The sequence below is a fragment of the Corvus kubaryi genome, unplaced genomic scaffold, assembly GCF_017639235.1.
Source record: "Corvus kubaryi isolate FWS band 111438036 unplaced genomic scaffold, C.kubaryi_AGA036_p1.0 split1-37355, whole genome shotgun sequence".
In the NCBI taxonomy this organism is placed as follows: domain Eukaryota; kingdom Metazoa; phylum Chordata; class Aves; order Passeriformes; family Corvidae; genus Corvus; species Corvus kubaryi.
In genome coordinates this window covers 767,809-780,325 of record NW_024582078.1, presented here as the reverse complement: position 1 = coordinate 780,325, position 12,517 = coordinate 767,809, and the positions used below count along the sequence as shown (strand labels likewise).

Here is a 12,517-nt window from a genome sequence, read left to right as displayed (position 1 = left end):
CTGGGAGGGCACATCCACAAGTGAATTGCTTTGCACTTGCCCTGTTTCTTACACTTGTTTTCTACACTTCTGGGCTCTGCTGGAGGCAGAACTCCAGGCCAGAACTACGTTTGGGCCAAGCCAGTGTGGGAGTGAACCTGTGCGTTCAGTTGCTCTGCAGGAAAAGGCAAAGTTCTCCCTGTGAGAATTATTCTGAATTGAAAACTGAATGAAAACAAAGCTTTTCAGTTTTGCTATGAGGAAAACTAGGCATGGAGTGAATCCCTGGTAGGGCTGTCACACTCATCTGCCAGGTTTTTATTTCAATATCGCAGACTTCGTCTCGTCCTCACCGTGATTTCCACCTCTGGATTGCCGGGTAAATAGTCTGCAGAATAAAATCCCTCAATTATCAGCAGTGAAGTGAAGCTCTCAAGCAACTCACTTTTATGTATCCTGGATGTCCTTGCCCTGTGAGCTGACGTGGGACCACAAGGAGGTGGGGGAGCCTGGGGAATACAAAGCTTTAAGGAGAACTAGTGGAACAGTTGGAGCAGAGATGTGGGATGCTACAGAGATGAGGTGGTGAGAGGCCAGGTGAGGTGGGGAGGAGGCACGAGGAACCAGCAGGAACCCACGGCACAGATCTGTATAAATAGTAGTGTTTCCAACAGAACAATAGTGTTTTCAATGGGCTTGTAGGAAAAGGGAGAATTCTGAGATAAGGAAAATAGATTTTTATGGGTTTTGCCAAACCACTGTAGTGGATCAAACCTTGCAAACAGGAACAGCTTTGCTTTTCAGGGACACTTTCACACCTCCCTCCCAGGGTGTCCTGAAGAGGCTCTGTGGCATTGTCACTAGACCTGCAATACTGTGACATGGAAGCCCACCTGTGAAAATCAGCCACCCCCCCAAATGCAGGTTGAAAACATGCAGCTGCAGCACGAGCTGAAAGTGCTCTTTGCATGCACAGAGGGAATCCAAACCTATTTGGGTTCGAGGAAAGCAGGGTTTACTCCGGGACACAACACAGTGTTTGCAGATCATTGGACAGCTCTCTCTCGTACAGATCATGCCTTTTTATGGGGACATTCCAGCTCCAAAGAAAGCAAATTCTTCTCAAACACATTGTCTTAGTTAAACTTTTAATATGTTTTGATATTGCCAGCAGCAGCTTTATATAATGCAGTCGTGTAGCAAACAAACTCACTCTGTGCTCTTGAAGAATGGAAGCCCATGGATGGAGGGGATGGATTGGCACTGTGGGATTTGCAGTGGTTCATGCCTGGAATCAATGGGTTAATGACCTTCCAGCACTGCCTCAGGACTGGGAAGTACAGAATGTTCTGGAAGCAGGGGGAGAGGGGAAGGTTTTGGCCAGCTCACCTTGAGCCCAGGTTATGGATGGCAGGAAAAGCTCCACTTAGACCAAACCAGTTACTGACTGGGGTTCTGATCCCCAAACCAGGACTAACTGGGGTTCTGATCCCCAAACCAGTTACTGCTTCTAACCTGGATATCAATACTATTCCTTCTTTCCTTAGTGCAAGGCGTAGGCCATGTCCTCTTTCCAAACATGAAAAAGATAATACTGGAGCAGTCATTGCCATAAAAAGGAGTTTGGATGGTGCCAGCTGATCAGTGTTTCTCGAGGCTCTCCCTCGTGTCCATGTCCCTGAGCTCTGGGAGCCTGGCACTGCTGTTGGTGACACCATGGGGACATGCAGCTCCTCATGGGGAGCATCACGCCTGGCTCCTGCCTGACTGTCCATGATCTGCTGAAGGCTTGGCTCTGCAGGAGCTCCTGCCACGCTGCTGTGTCTTGGCACGCTTCTCCTTGCTGTAGTGGGATTCCTTGGAAGCACAGAACCACGTTATGTCCTAAAACTGTTCTTCATTATGCAGAGGGACAGTCGGTATTTTGGGTTGTTCTCTCCTTCCTGTTCTTTTCAGGAAAGCAAAGACAATTTTACGTTGCATTTGTCACTCCATAAGCCTTTCCAAAATCTGGGTCATTCCAAATGCAAGCTGTCACGTGGGTAAAGTAATTCTGCTTGGGAATTAACCTGGGAATTCTAAGTGTTACTACATTAAGAGCAGAAGTCCCACTTGGAAATCTCAGGTAATACATATGCTTTATGTTTTCCTGTAAAGAACAACTACTCAGGAGTTCTGGATGTCCAGGAGAACTTACAGGATATTCAAAGAGTGCCTCCCTTATTCTTTGGGTCTAATCCTAATTTTATGAGTGCAGCTCTTTAGTGGAACATTTTACAACATTGTGGTCAGTGGGAAAAGCTGTGTTGTGCATGTGCTTTTCTTCTTTCCATCCTGGATTTTCTGTTTACACGTGGCCTGTTAGTTCCTCTGCCACTTGATCACATCACAGTGTCCTTTGGGACTGGAACCAGGCTTTGAGACAGCTCTGCTAATGAGGAAGAGGCATCCATTCCCTGCAGTTTGCTTGGGATGCTGGGGAATAAGGAGATATTGAAATTACCATCCATAATCTTGGCTGTAAATGATCAAACAAATCATCACCTGTGTTTGTAAATCTTATCTCCTAAGTTCTTAAGTGCCCAGGTAAAGCAGAAAGAAAGAGGGATCCAGGAGTTGTTCTCAAGGTGGTGGAAAACTCTGTACATTGCCTGAAGCACAGGGAAGGCAGGGCATGGAAAGACTGCCCAGTGCTGCAGTGGAAGTGATCTGTTTATCTCTATTTTTAAATTACTCCCTTTCTTTTAGAATTATGTTCAACACTGTGATGCCTTTGGATGTCCAGCAGTTAAATTATTAGCACTTAGAGCATTGATGAGAGCCAGCAAACCGAGCTGGAGCACGGCTGGCAAAGGAAGTATTTGTGTAAGAGGTGACTGACAGCAACTTGTCCCTGTCTGCGAAGTTTCTTCTGTGACTTCTGTGTCAAAAGTGAGTTCTTCAAAACCTCCAGCTCCCTTAATTTTTTAACCTGCTTGCTGGGAACAAGAAAATGTCTCTTTCCCAGCATTCTCCTTTTCACATTGGCCTTGTTGCAAGCAAGAGCTGAGTGAAAAGGAGAAAAACCCAAACCAGAACAACAAAAAAACCCCCAACACAACCTTCATTCCAGAGTCCAATTTGCAATGAGAATCTTTGAGTCTATTTTTGTCCAATTCCATTTGGACAAAATTCAAGAATTTGATTTTTCCCATTGCTTTGCTTTATACTCTGGTTGACTCGGAAAGCACGGGCTGAAAGCAACACTGAACCACAAAATTCAATTAAAACACAAGGCGTAAGCAGGGAGGAGAAATGAATGGGTGGATTAGTCTATCAGCTGCTGTTCCCATGATCTTCTTATCTTATCCTGCACTGTGAGAAGAACTGTTGGGAAGTGGAGTCGTTCTAAAATCTGCCCAGGCTGCTGTGTCCTCTCAGCACAGAGCAGAAAATTGGATCAATAGCCTGAGCCTATTCCTCTTCGCTTTCCTTCTAAACAGCTGGACTGCCAAATCCACCCAGAGAATGGAGGCTAATCTGGGGTTTAATCCTCTGCTCTCCCACTATGAAGTTAAACAACAGAGCCTGGAACAAGCAGAAATCAGTACAGATTCCAAACCAGGCTGCTTAGGGTTTACACATATTTATAATTTTAAAATATTTTTTAATATATGTTGCTGCTGTTCTTGCATCTAGCAACTAAATCAGACATTTGGAACAGAAAAGTTTATCAATCCTGAAATTACATGTGGGTCTATCAAAAAAGAAAACCTAAGGCAGGAGGGAAATGTTCTAAAATGACAATATTTAATTTTTAATTTGTTCCTACTTCTATCATACATTTCACTTTTTATGTAGAACATAATAGCAGCACTTCTGAAGCTTTACATCAAGGTCCTTGAGACCAGGGGAAGAGAACAGAAAGGAGCAAACACATTCTTGGCCTCGTATGAGCTGTTTCAAAAACTGCCAATTATGACCTTTTCCAACCTTAACAATTCTATGATTGGTACCTGGACCTTTATTGAAATAGACAAAGGTAAAGGGGAAAATATATTCTTTTTTATTCTTTCTCTTTTACTCACTAGAAATACTAGATTGGTTTGCTGGTGGAAAACTGTGTAAGCCTGAATGGAGGGTCCTAACTCATGGAATGGATGGGACACAGGAGGGAAAAAGGATTGTTGGTGGTTTCCTTCAGATAACTCACTGCAAGGCATCTGCACCGTGCTGCACAGCACCACCCCCCAGGTCTCTGGTGATGGAAACATTTCACTGGAACACTTCACTGCAGGAAAGGCAGTTCAGCACATCCGTGCACCTGGAATGATTGTTGGAACACCTGGTTTGGGGTTACACAGGACTGGTTCTGATCCCTCAGTCCCTGCTCAGAACTTGGTCTCACTGGAAATTTGGCATTTTGAGCTGTGTCCTGGTGGCAGATACCAATGTTCTGGTGTTGATGTGGGAGGGGTGATGTAAATGCAACTTTGGGCTTTAAGGTCCCTTCCAACCCAAATAATTCCATGGTTCCTCCAGCTGTGTCTCTGCCGGAGCATACACCACTGTGGAAAGAGCAAGTTTGGAATGTGTTGTTCAGGTGGCAGGCACAAGCTTTTGGTGTTGATGTGGGAGTTGATATTTGGGATGCAGGCTGACCTGCAGCCTTGTGTAAGGATGGGCAGCATTCCCACTCTCCTGTGTCCTCACAGGGAATCACAGAATCAGGGAGAATCCCAGACTGGTTTGGGTTGGAAGGACCATAAAGCTCATCCAGTTTCACCCCCTGCCATGGGCAGGGACACTTTTCACTGTCCCAGGTTGCTCCAAACCCCATCCATCCTAGTCTTGGACACTGCCAGGGCTGGGGCAGCCTCAGCTGCTCTGGGCACCCTGTGCCAGTGGGGGTGACCTCCCTGTTTGCTGCCAGAACTGGAGAATCAACATTGCTCTGGGTGGTTTGAATGTTTTCCTGAGCATTCCTCCTAGAATATCTTGTCTCTCTTCAGCACCTCCAAGCACCCATAAACACATCTTCCTTTCTGCACTTCCCTCAGTGTATTTATTTTAGTAGCACGGAGGGGGAGATGGAAAATCCTCTGAGCAGTAGCCACAGAAGCTGATCCACCACTGAGCAGGCACATGGCCAACTGGATGCATGGGCATACATGCAGACAGCCCAAAGGACAGATGTATCAAATCAGATTTATGAGGTCAGTTTTCCCAGCCAATAAAGCCCAGATTGCTGTCTGCCCCGTTATAACCTTCCTGTGTTTAAATGGATGTGAAACAGATAATCCAGCCTTTGGCGGGAACAGCACTGATAAAACACAAACATTATTTCTGTAGCCACATAAGATTATTTTTCCAATTCAGCAAAAAGTATTGGCTTGAAGATTGTTAAAGAGGTCACAGTATTTTTATACCAGTTGTGTGTGAATAAAAATTTTCTCAGTCCAAGAGAAGGATCAGAGGATGTGCATTAATTATTATTATTACACAGTAGAGTACAGCAGGAAGGAACTGTGTATCTCAGTGTGACGAGATCTGTCCTGGGCAAACCTGTGTAAGTGATATCTGCTCCTCAAACCCCAAACAAGATGGTCCTGAGCCCTGGGCCAGGCTGGTGTTTCCCTCAGGCTGAAGGTCGTACCTGTCAAAGTGGTTGTTCTATGAATGGGACAGGATTTTGAGAACATTTCATCCCACCATTTATGATTATTGACCATGTTATTTCCCCAAACCTACAAAACGAAATGCAAATGTCCCATTAGGATGGTGGTGTATCCATTATCTCCAGGATAACTGCCTGAAAAAGTTGCATTTTTCCTTTTATTTTCAGTAAAACAAAGCAATTTTCCATTCTATAAGATCCCTTCTCTCAGCAAACAAACCTAAATTGGTTCAATATTGTTGTTTGAATCTCTATTTACTTATCCTATGGGAAAAAAATGTAAATTAAAATATGAACATTGCATGCAAGACACTTCAAGAAGATATTGAAATTGTACAGTAAAAATAGCTTTCTGATGGGAATATATTAAATAACATTGAACATAAAGACTCACTGGCAGTGTCATTTGCCAGCTGCAAAAACAGTATTGGGATGGGAAACATGCTAGGAAGAAGCAGGCACTTGGGAAGAATACATTAGTAAAAATGCTATTTTTATTTAAAGTTCTATACAGTCAAAGTTCATCTTTCAATGTTTTCTAAGGATTAGGCTTTCAGTGACACTGAAACTTTTGGCCCAAGCATTCCTGGAACCACATTGTCCTCTCTAGAACCAAATGAGGAGAAAATAATGCATTATATTAAAACTTATTGTTGTGAACTTCATAAACTGCTTTTCTTTCCCCCTCAGATTCTTTGTTTTGCCTCGTAAAACAGTGGAATGAAGTGATAATTAGTGCCCCTGGAAAGTGGCTGCTCATGTTGGTGGTTAAAGCCAATGGGTCCCACTGGGAACTTTTATAGGAAAGAAACAGCAAAGAGAGATAATTCAGATTCTGAGTTTCACAAGCTGACTCTGAAGTGAGCAGCTCCCTGTGGCACCAGCAGAGTCCAAAGGCCTCTTTGGGAGAGTTCTCAGATGGGACTTCCCCCATGTTCTCTGAGAAGAGCTTCCTGGCATTTGGGGCTCTTTTGTACTGGGTAGAGATGTGCTGAGCTGGAGCATTTCTCTAGCTTCAGCTTCAGATGAAAATGTGTTTATATCAGGAATTCCAGCTGTGCATTGATTCCTCAGGCTGTGCTCTCCAGCACCCCAAATCCCACCTGGTCTAGTGGGAGGCATCCCTGCCAATGGATGGAACCATTGGTTCCTCCAGATGTTTCTCTGCTGGAACATTTCTCACTGTGGAAAGAGCAGGTGTTTGGAATGTGGTGCAACAGTTCCAGCAAGAGAGGTAAAAACCAGTGTCTCAGCAAACTTTAGCAACAAACTGGGGGGTTGGAAATAAATCTTATCATAGAATCACAGAATCGTGGAATCCCAGAATGGTTTGGGTTGGAAGGGACCTCAAAGCTCATCCAATCCCACCCTTGCCGTGGGCAGGGACACCTTCCACTGTCCCAGGCTGCTCCAAGCCCCATCCAACCTGGCCTTGGGCACTTCCAGGGATCCAGGGGTGGCCACAGCTGCTCTGGGCACCCTGTGCCAGGGCCTCCCCACCCTCACAGGGAACAATTTCTTCCTAATATATGATCTAAATCTTCCTCTTTTAGTTTAAAACTGTTCTCCCTTGTTCTGTTACTGTCTTACACAGTTGGGAGAAGAATCAGACACAAATTCTGGGTGAGAAGGTGGTTGCACCCCAAAGGAGAGAGAGCTTTTGTCCTTCGATCTTGGGGTTGCAGTGATTCCGTTAATTTTTGTGATGTAAATGTTAGCACATGGTGAAGATCACTTCAGACATCTGACCTTTTCCACTTTCTTATTCTCCTTCCTCAGCTGAATGGGGGAGGTAGTGATGGAACTGCCAGCAAAGCCTGTGAGGACCAGATAACAATGAGGTGATAGTACACAAATGTCAGCCTTCATCAAATTAATCCCAGGACAGTCACCCGGATGCGTTTACAGCAGATAATCTAAACACAAACACAACTGTTCTAATCTCTGCCCTGGTGACTCACCAGCAGATGCCGAACACAGCCCCGTTAACCTCAAGGCAAAGATCAGCATCTGTTCCAGAGCTGTTTGGAAGGTACTGCTTTTATTTTCATCACAATTGCAATCCCGTTTCTCGGTATTCAACTGTCCCTCGAAAATCTTAGAAGTGAGAACAGTCAGCAGTGGAAAACGCGCAGGAATTTCAGATGCAGTCAGAGCAATTTAAGGGATTCTTCTCCCAGAGGGTGCTGGGCACTGCCCAGGCTCCCCAGGGAATGGCCCTGGCCCCAAGGCTGCCAGAGCTCCAGGAGCGTTTGGACAGCGCTGCCAGGGATGCCCAGGGTGGGATTTGGGGGTGTCCTGAGTTGGACTCGATGATCCTTGTGGGTCCCTTCCCAGGGGGAATATCCTGCTCAGGATATTCTGTGACTCTATGAAGTTAAGGATAGAATCCTGATGTACAGCACTCCCTGGTTTTCCTTGGATGTTTTCTCTGAGGAAAAGGAGAAGTCAGTGGTCTAGAGTTCACCTGTGGCTCTTCAAAACTGTTTAGACTGACATGTAAACGCCTGGTTATTATCACAGGTCCTGGAATCTATTTCTTTTCCATCTTTTTATCGTGGTTCTATGGCCTGCAGCCCTCCAGACACACCAAGTGTGGGCTTTTCTTCCTTTTTCTGGAGACTCTGAAGTTTGGCTGCTTGTTGGCACAAGGTGCTGAGTGAAGGGAATTCTGCAGCGTCTTCCTGGTTGAGAAACAAAGGCTGATCACTGCAGGTTAAAGCTTGAACTCAGCAAGGAAAAGCCAAGTCCAGTCATTTCTGAGGAGTCAGTATCCTGAGGAACAGTGACTTTCCTTCTGCAAAATTAAACTGCAGAGTAGCAGATCACCAGGTTCAACTTTTAATAGACTGGTAAGTTTGAAATTATAATAATTATTTGGTATGATGACATTTTAACCATCTAGCACTTACAAATAATTCCCTATAGTCATTCCTTGGGAAAGAAAACTGAGATTCACTGACTGCCACTAGGAGATGAGAACAAATTGTGGCCCCTGAAATATTGCCAGATGATCAATATAATTTTTATTATCAGATAGTCTCTTTTTTCACCTTTATTTCCCATTTGATTTCAAACTTTAGACTTCAAATATGTGTGGTTCATCTGTAGCCTCAGGGAATTAATGTCAGACAATAAGTTCTCCAAAGAAGGGTAAAGAAACCCAAACTTCAGTCCTGGGAGGGGGGAAACGTGACTCCATGACACAAGAAGGGAGCTGAATGTTCATTCAAATACCGACCAAAACCACGGCAGAAAGTTCTCAGACCAAGGCTCCCAGAGGACATGGACACAGAACTATAAAATAAATACTGAGGAATCTGGGACATAAAGAAATTCTAGAAAAAAACCTTAATGCTGCCAAAAATATCACCTCCCATCCAGCCCAGATAAAAGGTGACATTTGTACATGGCCTCTTGTATTCAAAGACTTCTACAGACAGAGCCAGACTCCAAGTGCAGAAATCAGAGGGCGAAATTCAGTCACCCAAATTTAAAACAGTGATGTGGAAAAACCTCTGTGTATCTACTGCACTCCCATCAGCTGTCATCCTGCTCTTTTATTTCCAAGTGAATGAATTCCCTGGAGATGCAGCAGACTTGGAAAGGTTTAGCCCCGTGGGACACTGAGCCATGGGCTCTGAATGGAAGGGGCACAATCCCTGCTCCGAGGGCCTCATTCCCTGTGTGTTTTGGTATATTCCATCTCCAACACATGGTTCAGAATTCCACAGCTGAGATCAACCACGGAAAACTTCCGTGTTTCCATCATTGATTTAAAGTTGTATGGAAAGATTTAACGTGATGACATTCTAGGATTCAGTAAACTATGATTATTTACATCAGCTGAGAGACAAAATGTTCTGGAAATTATTGACAACACTGTTAAATTTTGGTATCACTATTTTTTATTAATCTAGTTGTTTAATGATTTAACTGCCTTATAAAAATGTGTGAAATTATAGCATAGAATTGAAGTTGATAATTGTTATGCATTGTTCTCCTGACAAAATCTTAAAGAAGCTAAGGCGGAGGAGCTCCACAATTCCTCTTCATAGTCCTGTCCTGTTGTTCTCCTCTCTTCCCCTTCCTTTCCTCTTCCCCTCCACCACAGAACATCAGCTACAGTCCCAGGCTGTGTGGAAATCCAAGTGGTTTTCTCTGAGCAGACCCCGTTAGTTTCCAGTTACGGACAACTGACAGAATCATCTGTGAAACCGGTTACCTTCAGGAAAAATGATTCCTTAGTCTCCCTGACTCTATCAGGGACATTTACTGCTTGTTCTAGTAGTAACAAAGCCATCTATTGCTAAGGTATGGTTTTATTTCTTGTTTTAGGGGACCTTCAAATACAATTTCACTTGTCCTTGGTGTGATGTCTCCATGAACGGATCTTATTCTGGTGACAGGTGAACTGTACCTGCATGGATATAAATATTTAATGCTGTTCTGCAAACTCAAACCACAGACAGCAGTGATGTCCCTCTTGTTAAAGTGGTCAAACAGAAGTTCTGTAAGGAATTGTATAAATTGAAACTACAACAAATCTGGGTTGAGAGAGCACTCCCCTCTTACCCTCCTCTTCATCGTGCCTGGAATTCCTCATCCTCAGCAACCCAGCACTGCCAAGGCCACCACTAATCCACATCCCCAAGCGTCACATCCACACGGCTTTTAAATCCCCCCAGGGATGGTGATTCCTCCACTGCCCTGGGCAGCTGTGCCAGGGCTGGACAACCCTTTCAGTGCAGAAATATTCCCCAACATCCATCCTGAACCTTCCCTCGCCATTTCCTCTCCTCCTGTCCCTGTTCCCTGGGAGCAGAGCCCGACCCCCACCTGGCTGCACCCTCCTGTCAGGGAGTTGTGCAGAGCCAGATCTGAGCCTCCTAAAATGCTTCCACTCCTTAAGTGGTTTCACTTAAATGGAACCAAATAAAACCATAAAATTCTCTACCCTGAAACAATCTCAAAATCATAATGATGCATTTCAGAAAGGCAAGTTCTGTGCTGACACTGCTGCGCTGTTGTGGTCCAGGAGAGGAAAGTCCTTATGCAAGGAAATGGATCTTTTAGAAAGTAGGAAGAAAGAAGGGATTAAAGAGCTGATTTCCAGGAGAACCTGGGGTCTGAACCCAGGCTCGTGGTACTCAGAAGTGATTAGGAATGGGAAAGTAGCAAGGAGACTCCATCTTCATGGTGGGCTTTGCTCTTCAAACTCCCTGAGGGACTGCAGGAGGATGTTATTACATTACATTTTCAGTCAAATGGAGTGAAAGGTAAAGGTCAGTGTAGGTATGTGAAGTGACGCACCAGGATTACATTTTTTTTTAAAAACCAACAAAAACCCCCTCAAAAACCTAATTTTGCACTAAGAATAATTGGCTCTGAGCTGACTGTTCAGAGTCAGGAAAAATACCTTTGGAAGATTTTTTTTAATTAGTCTGTGATGTGAGGTGACCTGCAGACAGAATTCTGTCACTATGAAAATTCCCTGGGCACATGTGTGCAGTTATTCCACTGCTCCAGGGGGAGGGGAGTGGAACTGGGAAAGGTTTAAAGAAGGGTGAGAAGGACGGTGAAGGGGGTGCAGGTGTTTTTAATGCAGAAGTAGAAGAATGCTCTAGTCTGGAAAGCAGCAAAATAATGGAGAAAAGGAGAAAAATAATGGGGGAAAAGAGTAAAATAATGTGGGAAATGGGAGGGATTTGATGGAACTGAGTCCTGAGAGCCGTGGCAAAGGTGATGCTGTGTGCTTTTACAGCATGGGAAGCAGGGGGCAACAAAATCCACTCTCAGAAAAGAGGATGGATGACTGCTCTTCCCGTTGCTGCAGAATGTTGTGAACGTGGGAAATTTCTGTAGATTCGGGGGGAAATGAACACATTCCTGGGAAGGAAACCCAGGGAGGACCAGTGCTGACTTCTGACTTGAAAAACCCCTAAAATGCAACTTTCCGGAGGAAGACAGAATACTCTGGAGCCCTTTAATACATGTGTGTCCTAATCTTACACACTTCCATGCCCTTTAGATGGTTGTAGGAGGGAAGATATTTAATTAAAACGTTTGATCTGATTCACTGCTTGTGTGAAGTCACCTCGTGCTAAATATTTGTTACATTTACCTGCCACCGTGTAATATGGAATTTCTTGGAAAAGGAAGCCAAACTTTGAGTTTTGCAGTTTTTACATTGAGCAAGACAGCTGGAAGTGGACATTTTCTTTCCACTCTTTCTTTGTTGCCTGTACAGAGAGTTGAGTGGAGGAGGGAAACCTGCTTTTATGTTGGTTATTTACTGTACATGGCTTTTATACTCCAGTTCTGGACAAATGCTGCACTTAAAGCAGTTGCCAAGCTGACGTACCTTAGATCTCAGTGTAAGCACAAAAACCAGTAAAAGGGTACAGAAAAAAAGTGGATAGTTACCGTAATACAAGGATTTATAAAGCTGAGAGGGTAATTTTCACATCCTGTGAGGTTTCTGGTGATGGCATTTATGTATTCTGTAACGTGTTACGTATATAATACAGTATATTATAATATACATGTTGCAAAACACTTTATGTTATGTATATTTTTATATATTTATATATATTTCTATTTCTATTTCTATTTCTGTTTCTGTTTCTATTTCTATTTCTATTTCTATTTCTGTTTCTATTTCTATTTCTATTTCTATTTCTATTTCTATATATGTATTTCTGGGTGAGGCTGTTAGTCCTATGGCTTAGTTTTAGGGATTCCTGCATGGAACAGGGAGTTGGACACGATGATCCTTATGGGTCCCTTACAGTTGGAGACATTTTATAATTATTTCAGGAAAAATCTTATTACTTGTGTGGGGTCACAGCCCAGAGCAGACTCATGGCATGGCCTTGCTGA

The 12,517-nt window shown here is 43.9% G+C and overlaps 1 long non-coding RNA gene across 1 annotated transcript in view; it reads left to right on the top strand.

Annotated features, from left to right (window-relative positions):
• The window catches only part of LOC121657585, a 40,289-nt gene extending 28,116 nt beyond the window's left edge, over positions 1-12,173 (top strand). Inside the window, exons 4-6 of the long non-coding RNA XR_006013668.1 lie at positions 7,415-7,667; positions 8,159-8,487; positions 9,750-12,173. This is a non-coding gene — a long non-coding RNA (uncharacterized LOC121657585). The remainder of the gene's footprint in view (positions 1-7,414; positions 7,668-8,158; positions 8,488-9,749) is intronic.
• Positions 12,174-12,517: the final 344 nt, after the last annotated feature.